Genomic DNA, 13,502 nt, shown 5'->3' with positions numbered 1-13,502 from the left:
GCGAACCTGTAGTAGTGAAAGGTACCGCAGGACCGCGCCGTCCGGCTTGTCGGCTTGCCACCCGTTCAGCCAGTCCACCGTACCAGGGCTATGAACTTGGTGGCACCCATAGGGATGCCCTGGATACTGGCCTTCGTCCAGGCACTAAGACGGAAAGCAAGCAGATGTTCAATACACGAACAAAAACTGCAACACAATGAAGCTATCATCAGGAGGGTATGACGGTATCACTCCACGAAAGGACCGTTTGCAGCGCAGACGGTAGATATTTGAGCCGGAAGACAGATGCTGATAATTCATCACGGGCATTTGGGACCAAGGTATTTATAGTGCTGCTTAGAACACTTACGCCAACAGCGTTGCCTCAGTGGTAACACCGGTTCCCGTCAGATCACCGAAGTTAAGCGCTATCGGCCTTGGTTAACACTTCGATGGGTGACTGACCGGGTCTATCGAGCGCTGTTGGCAAGCGGGGTGCTCTCTGCTGGTGTGAGACCCACTGAGGCGCGACTCCGGACCCGCCCGAAACTGAGAATGGCTGGGAGAGCGGTGTACTGACCACATGCCCCTCCATACCTGCATTCTTATTGTCTGAGGGTAACACGGTGGTCGGTCGGTACCGATGAGCCTTCCGAGGCCTGTTCGGATGAAGTTAGAGAACTTGAAGGCTACATGGTGTATGATCCACGTAGTGAACCCGAGTATGGTGACTGAAGAACCAATGAGTGATTGGGTAAATACTTGGTCTTTCTATTTCGTAAACAATTATCCATGGAATGCTCCGAGCGTGGCATCTGCATCAATTGGGGGCTTAATCTTATTTCGTCCAATCTGAGTTACTCCTGGCGATCAAAAAGTTCAAATAACATACGGGAATGCAGCCGAGTGATGTCTTCGACAACTGCCGATATTTCGACAAGTGCATACCTTGTCATTTTCAAGGCTCAAATGCAGCAAGGAAGTGCTGAGCAAGGAAATTTAAAGTCTCCGTTTGCAGAGCATGTCCGGAAAGATAAAATACACACATTGTGAACACTAACGCCGCACACAACCAAGGTGACAGATGTCAGAAATTATCTTCAGTGAATTTTCGTAACTAATGGGTGAAGTGGTATTACATCGGTTCCTCTTGTCTTTTGACAAGGGAGAGAGCAAGATTCCAGATAGGATTTAAAGAGAAAACAACCATGTCTGTTCATCAGGGCTGGAACAGTGGCAACTATTTATTTACAACTTACACATAACAGATGCATGTTTCAGAGTTTTATTGTCCTTCAGAGTAGTCACTAGCAGTGTGTATAACCCATCGACAACGATATGGAAATCGTAGGATACCCTCTGCAGCTCCACCTGGTTGGTAGTTTGAGTGGATCGGTCTACTGCCGGGCGAACCTCTGTAACAGTCCTGAAACTAATGTCAAGAAGTGCTTCCTTCAATTTAGAAATAGCGTCAAAGTCACAAGGGCTTAAGTCCAGGAAGTGTGTTGGATGATACAGCACTTCTCACTCCATTCGATCGAATAAACCAGTCACGACCTGCTCAATATGTGGGCCGAGCATTGTCCTGCAAAATGATGGGCGGGTCCTGAAGAAAGTGTCACCGGTTCTTTCTCGAAGCTGCTCGCGGGCTTTTCCAAAAATGAATTTTCTTTGCGGTTGCTTGCACTTGGTACTAAATTGTGTTTCACGTAGCTCATGATGCTAAATACATCCCCACAGTGTTTCCTTTTAACTTAAATACATTAAAGGTTCATCTAATAGTGATCCCGTCAACTTGGACTTTTCAGTCTTTACCGAAGTTTCTTTGTTAGTCAACACATGTATAACTAAGGAGACTTCAGAACGTCACGTGGCTTTTAGACGGGTTTTACTGTGCTCTTTTTGTTTTTCAGCTGTATTTCAATGGTAATATAATGTTATTTCAGACCGTTCACCGACTCAGCTGGCGTTCCTTTGTGAAATCCGCCACGTGAGGGCATGCATGCTGGTTGCTAGCCGAACTTATATTTGTAGCACACCTTCGTTTCCATTATCCACGTACACAATAAAATAAGTCGTTTCTCTGCAAATACGTTAGACGACTGGGCATACAACGATCCTTTCCTTATCCGTTATCCGAGTCCTCTGTCCCCGATAAGGGTGATTAGTTTGAGTTACAGTGTGATGTTTTCTTGTGTTCTGCGGGTACAGGACTTGAAAATTGTAATTCAGTAAATAAGACTAGCGTGTGCATTATTCATACGAATACATATTGACATGGTTTCACTCTCAATCATTTACTACTAGCTTAACGTTTCCCTTTTCTTAACTGATCCCATGGAAAAAATAGGGAGCGACTCGCTATTCTTGTACGTCAGTAGCTGCAATCAAGAAATAGTAGTCTCATACACGAATAGCGATCGAGCAAACAATATTTTTTTGAGCTAGAGACCTGTTCGCATCTTTCGAAACGGCCTCTTTTCCTTTTCTTAACTGATCCTATTGAAAAAATAGGGGCGACTCGCTATTCTTGTACGTCAGTAGCTGCAATCAAGAAATAAATATCTTTTGTAGTCACATAAACGAATGGCGATTTAGCAAACAATTTTTCCCGAGCTAGAGACCTGTTCGTATCTTTCGAAACGGCCTGTGGCAAATGTTTAATAATCGATTAATAATGATAACGCAGTCAACAACCTGAAGGATGTTTCGAATACCACCACATATTATAAGGAGGTACTGAGCATGTTGAATGCAAAGCACTTCTGTTCTTATGTAAGATCGTAAACGGGTAATATTTTTTTTTTTTTACTTTATTGTGATTTTAACACCTGAACAATCAGGTAGGCTGGCAGCGGTATACAACGCCGCTCTTCAGCCAGAGGATACACAAAGAGAAGAAACACTGAAAAGACGCATAAGTTACAGAACGGTGGGCAATAAAACAGTAGACACATAAAGACAAACACGGAGCCGTTCACACTCGACGATAATCCACACTGCAAACTGTTGATACGACGCACAAACACTGAAGAAGACGATGGCACTGGTGAACGATGGAGTGTGACGGTGAAACACTGAACACTAAACATGATGGCACACACGAAACACTGATGGCGGTGATCTCCGGCGCGCGAATGTCCACTGAGCGTGTGTGAGTCCGAGGACCTGCCAAGAGGGGAACAGGGGTGAGGTGGGGGAGAGGGGAGAAAAAGGATGCCAATGGCTGAGGAGACGGCGGCAGGAGGAGAGGGACAGGGGAGGGGAGGCCCAGGGGAGGAGGAGGGAGAAAGGGAGGAGGGAGGGAAAAGGGAGAGAAGGGAGGGAGGGTGCCCAGAGGAGCAAGCACAGGAGGAGGGCGGGAGGATCAACGTTGGTGGGAGGGGTAGATGGAGGGGAGGAGAGCATCATCAGGGAGGGGGAGCTGGCGGAAGCCACCTTCGGAGAGGGTAAGGAGGGTGGAGAGATGGAGACCGGGTGGGACGAGCGAATACAGGTGCAGCAGCGGGCGGGGGTGGGAGAGAATCTGGGAGACGAGCGGGTGAGGAGGATCGAGTTTGCGGCAGGTGTACAGGATCTGTATCCTTTCAAGGAAAAGGAGGAGGTGGGGGAAGGGGATGAGATCGTACAGGATCCGCGTGGGGGAGGGGAGACGGATGCGATAGGCGAGGCGGAGAGCATGACGTTCAAAGATTTGGACGGATTTATAAAAGGTAGGGGGGGCAAAGATCCAAGACGGATGGGCATAACAAAGGATAGGGCGGATGAGGGATTTATAGGTGTGGAGGATAGTGGAGGGGTCCAGACCCCACGTACGGCCGGAGAGGAGCTTGAGGAGACCGGGTCGGGAGCGTGCCTTCGCTTGGATTGTCCAGAGGTGGGGAGTCCAGGAGAGGCGGCGGTCGAGGGTGATGTCAAGGTACTTAAGGGTGGGAGTGAGGGCGATAGGACGGCCATAGATGGTGATATAGAAATCAAGAAGACGGAAGGAAGGGGTGGTTTTGCCTACAATGATCGCCTGGGTTTTGGAGGGATTGACCTTGAGCAACCATTGGTTGCACCAAGCGGTGAACCAGTCAAGATGGGATTGGAGAAGGTGTTGGGAGCGCTGTAGGGTGGGGGCAAGGGCAAGGAAGGCGGTGTCATCGGCAAACTGGAGAAGGTGGACGGGTGGTGACGGTGGCGGCATGTCCGCCGTGTACAAAAGGTACAGAAGGGGGGAGAGGACGGAGCCTTGGGGCACACCGGCAGAGGGGAAAAGGGTGTAGGAATCTGAGTTATGGATGGTGACATAGGAAGGACGGCGGGAGAGAAAGGAGCCGATCAGACGGAGGTAGTTAATAGGAAAGGCGAAGGTTTGGAGCTTGAAGAGGAGACCGGAATGCCATACGCGGTCATAAGCACGTTTGAGGTCCAGGGAGAGGCAGATTGTGGAGCGACGGGAATTAAGCTGTTCAGAAACGAGATGAGTGAGGTGTTGGAGAAGGTCGTCGGAAGAGAAGGACGGTCGAAAGCCACACTGGGTAACGGGAAGGAGGCGGTGCTGGTGGAGATGCTGGTGGATGTGTCGGGTGAGGATAGATTCCAGGACCTTGCTGAAGACCGAGGTAAGGCTAATGGGACGGAAGAAGGAGACAATGGACGGCGGTTTGCCAGGTTTAAGGAACAAGAGGATACGGGAGGTTTTCCACAGGTCGGGGTAGTAACCGGTGGACAGGACGACATTGTAGAGCCTGGCCAGGGTGGAGAGGAAAGAGACAGGAGCTTCACGAAGGTGATGGTAGGTGACACGATCGTGACCAGGAGCGGTGTTGCGTTTTGTGCGGAGTGTATCAATGAGATCCTGTGTAGTGATAGGGGCATTGAGTTCCGTGTGTGCAATGTTGTCCAAGTACTGGAAACCAGGAGCGAGGGGAGGGACAGAGGTGTCAGTTCGATCGCGGAAATCCGGGAAGAGGGAGTAATCGAACTGGGGATCATCGGAGATGGAAAATGCATCGGAGAGGTAGGAGGCAAAGTGATTGGTCTTACTAAGGGTGTCAGGGAATGGGTGATCATCATGGAGAAGAGGATAATATGGGGAGGGTTTAGTTCCGGTAAGGCGACGGAAGGCCGACCAGAACTTGGACGAGTTTATTGGGAGGGTAGCATTTAAACGGGTGCATGTCTGTCGCCTGTCCCGCCGTTTCTTAGCCGCGAGCAAATTACGAATGAGTCGCTGTAGTTACCGGTGGGGTCGTAGTGTGGCCGGGTCACGCGTGCGGAGGAAGGCACGGAAGAGACGACGGGATTCACGGAGGAGGAGGACGGCCTGTGGGGGTAAGGTAGGACAGTGGGGGTGGACGGCTACAGTAGGGACGTGGGCCTCCACGGCCTCAGACAAGGTCTGCTGGAGAAAGGAGGCAGCATGGGTAACATCAACAGGGTGGTGGTAGGTGAAGGGGTGGCTATCGACCTGAGTGGAAAGGGTATCCTGGTAGGCATTCCAGTTGGCACGGGAATAGTCATGGACGTACTTGGGGGGAGGGTCATTATGAGGGTCGGGGCGGGGGCGACGACCGTCTGAAACGGTGAGGAGGACAGGGAGATGGTCGCTACCAATAGGCTCCAGGATATCCACCATTATGCGGCCAAGGAGGTTGGGGAGGAGAGGATAACATCAGGAGTGGAGTTGGATTCGGGACGGGTGTGCCGGGGGATGGGGATGAGGACGCCTTGAAGGGAGGAGAGGAACCAATGCCACCGCCGTAACTGGGCAGCGGAACGGCTATGGATGTTGAGGTCGGCGGCGATCACATAGGAGGAGAAGGTGCGGTCGATGTGGGAGAGGAAGTCGAAAGGAATAGGGGTGTTGGGGTGAACATAGATGGTGGCGCAGGTAATGGTAAGGCCGGGGAAGAAGAGACTAAGGATCAGGTGTTCGGTGGGGTCGGGAAGGAGAGGTTGGAGCCGAATGGGGATCTGGCGGTGGTGACCAATGGCAACTCCACCACGCGCAATTGGGAGGGGATTATCGGAGCGGTGGAGGAGAAAGGGGCGAGGTGTGGATGGAGTGGTGGGGTTGGAGGAAGGTTTCATTGAGGAGGAAGGCATCCACGCGGTGGGTGGCAAGGGTATGCAGGAAGATGTTCTTGTTGGTGGGAAGGGAGCGGATATTGTTGAAAAGGATACGTTGCTGTCGCACCATGACAGGGATTTAGACGAGGGTGTCAAGACGGGAGAAGGTGAAATGGGCCTGGTTGTGGGAGTAGGTGGCGTACATTTTGAGTTGGAAAATGGAACAGGCAGCGAGGGAGATCTGTTGGAGGGTGTGGGGTCGCTGAAAGGGATGGACATTCTGAAGGACGATGGTGATGAACCTGAAGATGTCCTCAGCGGTGGGGGGGGGGGGGGACAAAGGGAATTGCCAGGAGGGGTGGGGGCGTCCAGAGGACGGACAGGGACGGTGAGTTCAGGAGTGGTCGGAGGGGGTCAGGCTTGACACTTTTGGGAGTAGGTGGGATGGGGGAGATTGCAGGTATTGCAGGAGGGAGGGGATCGAAGGTTAGGGCACTGCCAGAGGAAGTGCGCTTGCCTACAATGCGGGCAGGTGGGGGCCTCGCGGCACTCAGCTGTTGGGTGTGCGTTATAGCACAGACACCTCTGGCAGCGCAGGGATTGAGGAGGGGAACGGGAGGGGTCGACCTTGTAGCGCTGGTTGAAGAGGAGGGACCCTCCTTCAGGAGACGGTCAATGGAGGGGGCATCCTCGGAGAAAACCCGCATAAGGCGGGTGGGGCCGGCCGAGTTGAAAATGTGGCGGACCACCGGCACCTCCAGTGTGGGATGCGCCTTGAGCTCCGCCAACACCTCCTCCTCCGTGATCGACTGAGCCGAGTGATCACGGCGGTTAGGGTCGGTGGGCGACGCGGGGGTTGGGGTTGGCGGGTAGGAGATGGAGAAGGAGCAGGGGCGAGGGAGGCATTGGGGCCAAAACGGGTGATGGGGAGGCGGGAGAGGATGTCAGTATGGAGGGTTGGGCTGGGGGAGGAGATGAGAACAGAATCCCGTCTGGGAGTGAGGAGAGAGATGGGGGCACCAGGGAAGTGTTGGCGGAGAAGGAGGGAGAGATTCCGGGCCTCGAGAAGGGAAGGATTGGGATGGGAGAGGAGGTATTTGTATAAAGAGGGGGGGGAGGAGGAGGAGGAGGAGGCGGAGGGAGCAGGGCCAGGTGGGGAGACATCCATGGCATCCTGGGGGCGGGGCCTTTTTCGGGAGCGGAGGAGGTGGTGGTGCCACTAGGGCGTTTAATGGCGGCAGAAGGGCAGGTGGTGATATGAGGGACGGGAGCTATAGGGAGGTGGTGGGAAGGGACAGGTCCCAGCGTGGACGCAGCAGTCGGCGCCGGAGATGGTGACGGTGAAGGCGACGGCGACGGCGACGGTGGCAGCGCTGATGGCGAAGGCGATGGGGAGAGCCGGGCATGGACAGTGGCCCGACGGGCCCCCATCCTAGCTGGAGCTGCAGTGACCGGCTGGGGGAGTGGGGGAAAGGATCAGATCGAGAGGAGTGGGAGGAAGAAGCTGGAGAGGGGGCGACAAAGAGCGAGGGCGAAGGGAGAGTGAGAAGAGGCCGGATGGAAGGAGGGGGGTGTGACTGGGTGGCGGAAGGAGAAGTATAAACTATGGCTGTGGTGGTAGTGGTGGCGGTGGTGGTGGGGGCGGACATGACGATAGGGAGAAGCAAAAACGCACAGGACGAAAAAGAAAGGACACAAACCAGGGACAGACGAAAAACAAAGACGGAGACGGAGGAAGACGAAGACGGACGAAGACCAGGGTCGGACGGCGACGGCGACTGTGACAGCGACGGCGGGTGGCAAAAACGCCGCAGCTGCTGCTGCTGCTGCTGCTGCCGCGGACGGGGCCGGGGCTGCTGCTGCTGCTGCTGCTGCTGCGGGCTGGCTGGCTGGCTGGCTGGCTGGCTGGACCGCTGCTGCCGCTGCAGGAGAACTGTCTGGCTGCTGCCGGCTGGACCGCCGCTGCAGGCCGGGACCGGGACTGCTGCTGCTGCTGCTGCTGGACCGCTGCGGCCCTTCTCGGCTGGCTGGCTGGCTGGCTGGCTGGCTGGCTAGCACCTGAAAAACCTAGCACTTCGATTAGTGCTGGAATGGCACAATCGAAGGGCGGTAACCTTGCGGTGTACCGCCGGAGATGACGGGTAATAAACCATACATTAAGTTATTATCTTTGGTCACAATGACTACATTTGAGAACCGTCACTGTTTGGAATAATTACTCATTTGTATTTCCTGCTACCAGTCACTTTTATTTGTTTTACGTTTAATTTAACATATTGCAACGCGTTTCTAGCATGTTTTGCTCATCTTAAGAATATAAAAACAGCCTACAGAAATGCCTGATGCAGCACTGAATGCAGTAGACCTACATCTTCAAGCCTTATTCCCTCCTAACTCTATTAGTTCTCGACGTTTCCACTAGGTGGCATGCATGAATGAGTTATTCCAACAGTCATAATGGAGTCGAGTAACGATGCAGAGCGTGCGCGGTGTTGTTTATGGTTTCATGAACGCAAATCCGCTACTGCACTTCCAAGACACTTCAGATCTAAATATCGGAAGCCACCATCTAAAAGGCAATCGTTTCACCGAAATCGGCTGTGTATCACATAGGACGACTGGTCAGGGTCGCCAGCAGTCTCTGACGCAGTGTAGTGTCACAAAACGCAGCCACATTGAACGTTTGTAAATAAAACGTGAAGATATACAGCATTCAGTGTTCTATCAAACATTTCTGTAAGTTATTTACGACTTTCAAAATTAAAGGTTACGTTAGTATAAATAATTTACAAACACCACGTATTCGGACGCCTTTCTGTTAATTGTGACTTCGTAGCGCCATACCCAATTATACAGTATTATTTCTAAGGCATTTATTATTCTCGAGTTTTCTAGCTCCTTGAGTGTTCTGGTTATACCAGAACTAATTGTACTGTCGGAAATGTCCGACAGAACAGACACCACACATATAATGAAGTACAGTACATGAGCCTTGTGGTAACGATAACTTCAGTGCGGGTGCACACTACATCTGAAGTTTTGTGGGAATCAGGAAAAGCTACAAGGAAGGGAGATAGTAGACAGTGGACGCTACATACGTGTTGTGGGACAGGTGAGAATTTGGATTAGAGGGGAAGCGTGCCCGGATAGCCGAAGCGGTTAAGACGACCGCTCGCGTAAATCGAGAAATCTGCCTTCGAATCCCGTCCGGCACAAATTTTCACTTGTCGCCACTGAATGTCATTCAGTTCTTAATTGCTACCGACATCCCATGCAACTTCACCACGATACCACAGTTCATCAAGAGTAGTGACTGGCGTATTGTGACGAGCCATTTGCTCGGCCGCCATTGACCAGACGTTTGCAATTGGTGAGAGATCTGCAGAATGTGCTGGCCAGGGCAGCAGTCGAAAATTTTCTGTATCCAGAAAGGCCCGTACAGGACCTGCAACATGCGGTCGTGCATTATCCTGCTGAAATGTTGGGTTTCGCAGGGATCGAATGAAGGGTAGAGCCACGGGTCGTAACACATCTGAAATGTAACGTCCACTGTTCAAAGTGCCGTCAATGCGAACAAGAGGTGACCGAGACATGTAACCAATGGCACCCCATACCATCACGCCGGGTGATACGCCAGTATGGCGATGACGAATACAAGCTTCCAATGTGCGTCCACCGCGATGTCGCCAAACACGGATGCGACCATCATGATGCTGTAAACAGAACCTGGATTCATTCGAAAAAATGACGTTTTGCCATTCGTGCACCCAGGTTCGTCGTTGAGTACACCATCGCAGGCGCTCCTGTCTGTGATGCAGCGTCAAGGGTAACCGCAGCCATGATCTCCAACCTGATAGTTCATGCTGCTGCAAACGTCTCGAACTGTTCGTGCAGATGATTGTTGTCGTGCAAACGTCCCCATCTATTGACTCAGGGATCGAGACGTGGCTGCACGATCCGTTACAGCCATTGGGATAAGATGCCTGTCATCTCGACTGCTAGTGATACGAGGCCGTTGGGATCCAGCACGGCGTTCCGTATTACCCTCCTGAACCCACCGATTCCATATTCTGCTAACAGTCATTGGATCTCGACCAACGCGTGCAGCAATGTCGTGATGCGATAAACCGCAATCGCGATAGGCTACAATCCGGCCTTTATCAAAGTCGGAAACGTGATCGTATGCATTTCTCCTCCTTACACGAGGCATCACAAGAACGTTTCACCAGGCAACGCCGGTCAACTGCTGTTTGTGTATGAGAAATCGGTTGGAAACTTTCCTCATGTCAGCACGTTGTAGGTGTCGCCACCGCCGCCAACCTTTTATGAATGCTCTGAAAAGCTAATCATTTCCATATCACAGCATCTTCTTCCTGTCGGTTAAATTTCGCGTCTGTAGCACGTCATCTTCGTGGTGTAGCAATTTTAATGGCCAGTAGTGTGTATTGCCCTTTGGCTGTGTAAAGAACGTTAGCTTGTAAGTTAATGTAATCAAAAGATACGGCCATTTATGTCACACATTTTGAAACTCTCAAACTCATCCATTTACTTCTCGTTGTCCTAGAACCATGAAATTTGGGAAGAAGGAAGGTTTCACACTACAAGAAATGAAAAAAAATCAGAAAATTGTTAATTTGTTATTATATCGTGCGAAAAAATATTTCATTTTTTATTCACTATCCCCATTCACATTTGAAATTGAGACCTTCTCGAAAGTCTTGGAACCACGGGACCCATACCTTGCCAGGATCAATGTTGATAACGGGCAAAGATTGTCGAGATTGTCCGTTACCGGACTGGATGTACTGCCTATACACACAATTAAGTTGCTACGGAACCCTCAAAGCGTCCCTCCTAATCCCACTTGGCCAATTATTGTTATTTTGTACAGCATTTTTTCTTGACACCTGCAACTGTCTATACTAGTCAGTTGAACGAACAAAATCTTACACTACCTGTTTCGCTCTCTAGAACGTTCTGAAATGCTCATAACGCGCTGCAAAAGGCAGACAACAAACTCTTAAGATAAGACACCAACAGTGAGGGGTGGGGATGGGAGGGGTGGGGAGAGGGGGAGGGGGCGGTAGATGTCATCAGTCTCTTCTGAATAGTTTGACACGGCACGCTACTAATACTTCTGTTGTGTCAAAGTCTTGATTTCAGGGTAACACACTCGACATCTTCAATTATCTGTTACATGTATCCAATCTCTGTGGGTCCCTACAACCAACTCAAATACCGTGGAAGTTACTCCTTTATATCTTAACACTTGTCCTGTCATCCACTCACTTCTTGTTGTCAATGTTTTCCGAATGTTCTTCTCCTTGCCGATTCACCGGTGAACCTCCACATTTTTGTCTCATTATTTCACCAAATTTTCAACATCCTTCTAAAACACCACGTCTCAAACGCTTGGATTCTCTTCTGTTCCGTTTTTCCCACAGTCCATGACTAAGTTCCATACAATGTTACGTTCCAAACGTACATTATCAGAAACTGTTTCCTCAAATTAAAGTCTGTTTGATACTACCGAGATTCTTTTGGCCAAAAATACCGTCTTTCGCGTGTGCTAATCTGCTGTTTACGTCTTCGTGGCTTCATCCGTCGTGGGTTACTTTGCATACAACGTAGCAGAACTCCTTTACTCTGTGCCCCCCCCCCCCCCCTCCTCGTTTTGATATTAACTTTATTGCTAATGTAATTTACGCTACTCTTCATTAATTTCGTCATTCTTTGGTTTTCTCTCAATCCATAGTGTATGTTCATTACACTGTTCATCCATTCAACAGATCTTGCAGTTCATCGTCACATTCACTGTACCTGTACATGCCATCCAAGCTCTGTTTGACTCAATGCCCAAGTGTATCAAGGCCGTTATTACGGCCACAGGTGGTTGTTTTGGGTACTGATTTCTCAGGATCTATGCACCCAAATTGCGTGAAAATGTAATCACATGTCAGTTCTAGTATAATATATTTGTCCAATGAATACCCGTTTATCATCTGCATTTCTTCTTGGTGTAGCAATTTTAATGACCAGTAGTGTACTTCAGCACATGACATAAATTTTAACTAGATACATCTACCTGTTCCTACGAAAATGGGATCTTAGCAGTCAGACAGACACACATACAGACAACGAATGCAAAAAAATAAAAAAATAAAAAATCATGTAATATAATTACAAATTAACGATTTTCGGATGTTTTTCCCTTCGCTGTGCCGTGAAACCTTGCGTCTAACCATATTTCGTGATTCTAGGCCGACGGGAAGTACCATATAGGTTTTGATGAATGAAATTGCGAGTGTCTGACTATATGACGTGTATGGCCGTATCGTTTATTGCATGGACTTAGATTTCAATTTTTCACACCGCCAAGGGAACGCAGATCTCAGTATGAGACACAAATTTCAACTTGCTACGTCTACCCGTTCCTGAGAAAAAGGGTTTTTAACAGTCGGACACACAGACAGACAGACAGAGGACAACAAAGTGATCCGCTAAACGGTTCCGTTTGTACCGATTGAACCCTGGGAGGTTTAAATTTAACTGGGATTAACTTCTTGTATTTCACCATCCGGAGCCGAGGACGTGAACCAGAGACTTGCGTACCATGAATACAGCAGCGTATCTGAGGAGCAGTTCTCGCCTCTCCATGCCAGCAGAACTGTGTAGCTCAGGGTTATTCCGTAGCTGTTCGCTCGGCAGACGGCCGCAGCCGCTACAGCCGCCGCCGCTGCATATTTCACGGTTGAACGGCCCTCGAGATTTGTAAAGTGGGACTCTGCAGTATCACAATTGAATGCGTTTCCCCATTTCATCAGCCATTGTTACAGAATAACGAGAGCGCCCCGCTGAGAGAAAGCGCCGTTGCCGTGGCAACGGGACGGGCGCAATCAGTCGAGAGCACTCGTAATCCTATTACGGTAACAGGATGTTACGTTCCAGGTGGAGCAGGGCGCCTTGCCCTCAGAAATGATTCAAAATGTTTTCTTTCCCCCCTCAGCCTCGACTGCGAACGTCCCTGGCTTTACGGAGCGCTGCTGAACGGATCTTCTGGAGCAGAAGAATACCTTCGAAAGGCTTCAGTACGACTACAGAGCAACGGGAAAGAAGACTAGCAAGTTTTTGCCTCCCTCTAATTACCCTTTCACGGTTTTTCTCCTTTAGAGCTAATTATACACGAAACCCTTTGCGTACAGAGCATTCCATAACTTATTTCACTGTTTGGCAATCAATTAGACGGTCTTCATTAAACTCAGAGAATCTATTGCGAAAGGCTGTAAGAGCAATTTATACCTGTTGTAGTTAATTCCTTTTCATGACCAAAGCGCCCCTTTACTTGCTTTGAGTTTATTCCTCTTTTGAAATAGAGCTTAAACGAATGAACGTCGTAATAACATTTTCATTCGGTATGTGTTTCAAACACGAAACACCAACAAGGAAATGTTTGGTAATGGGAAATG

At 50.0% G+C, this 13,502-nt stretch overlaps 1 pseudogene; it reads left to right on the top strand.

Annotated features, from left to right (window-relative positions):
- Positions 1–349: 349 nt before the first annotated feature.
- On the top strand, positions 350–468 carry LOC124723024 (annotated as a pseudogene).
- The last annotated feature ends 13,034 nt before the right edge of the window (positions 469–13,502 follow it).

The sequence above is a fragment of the Schistocerca piceifrons genome, chromosome 1 (genome assembly GCF_021461385.2).
Source record: "Schistocerca piceifrons isolate TAMUIC-IGC-003096 chromosome 1, iqSchPice1.1, whole genome shotgun sequence".
NCBI classification, from domain to species: Eukaryota; Metazoa; Arthropoda; class Insecta; order Orthoptera; family Acrididae; genus Schistocerca; species Schistocerca piceifrons.
Note: the sequence above shows the minus strand (reverse complement) of the source record. Positions and strands in the feature narration are given on the sequence as shown.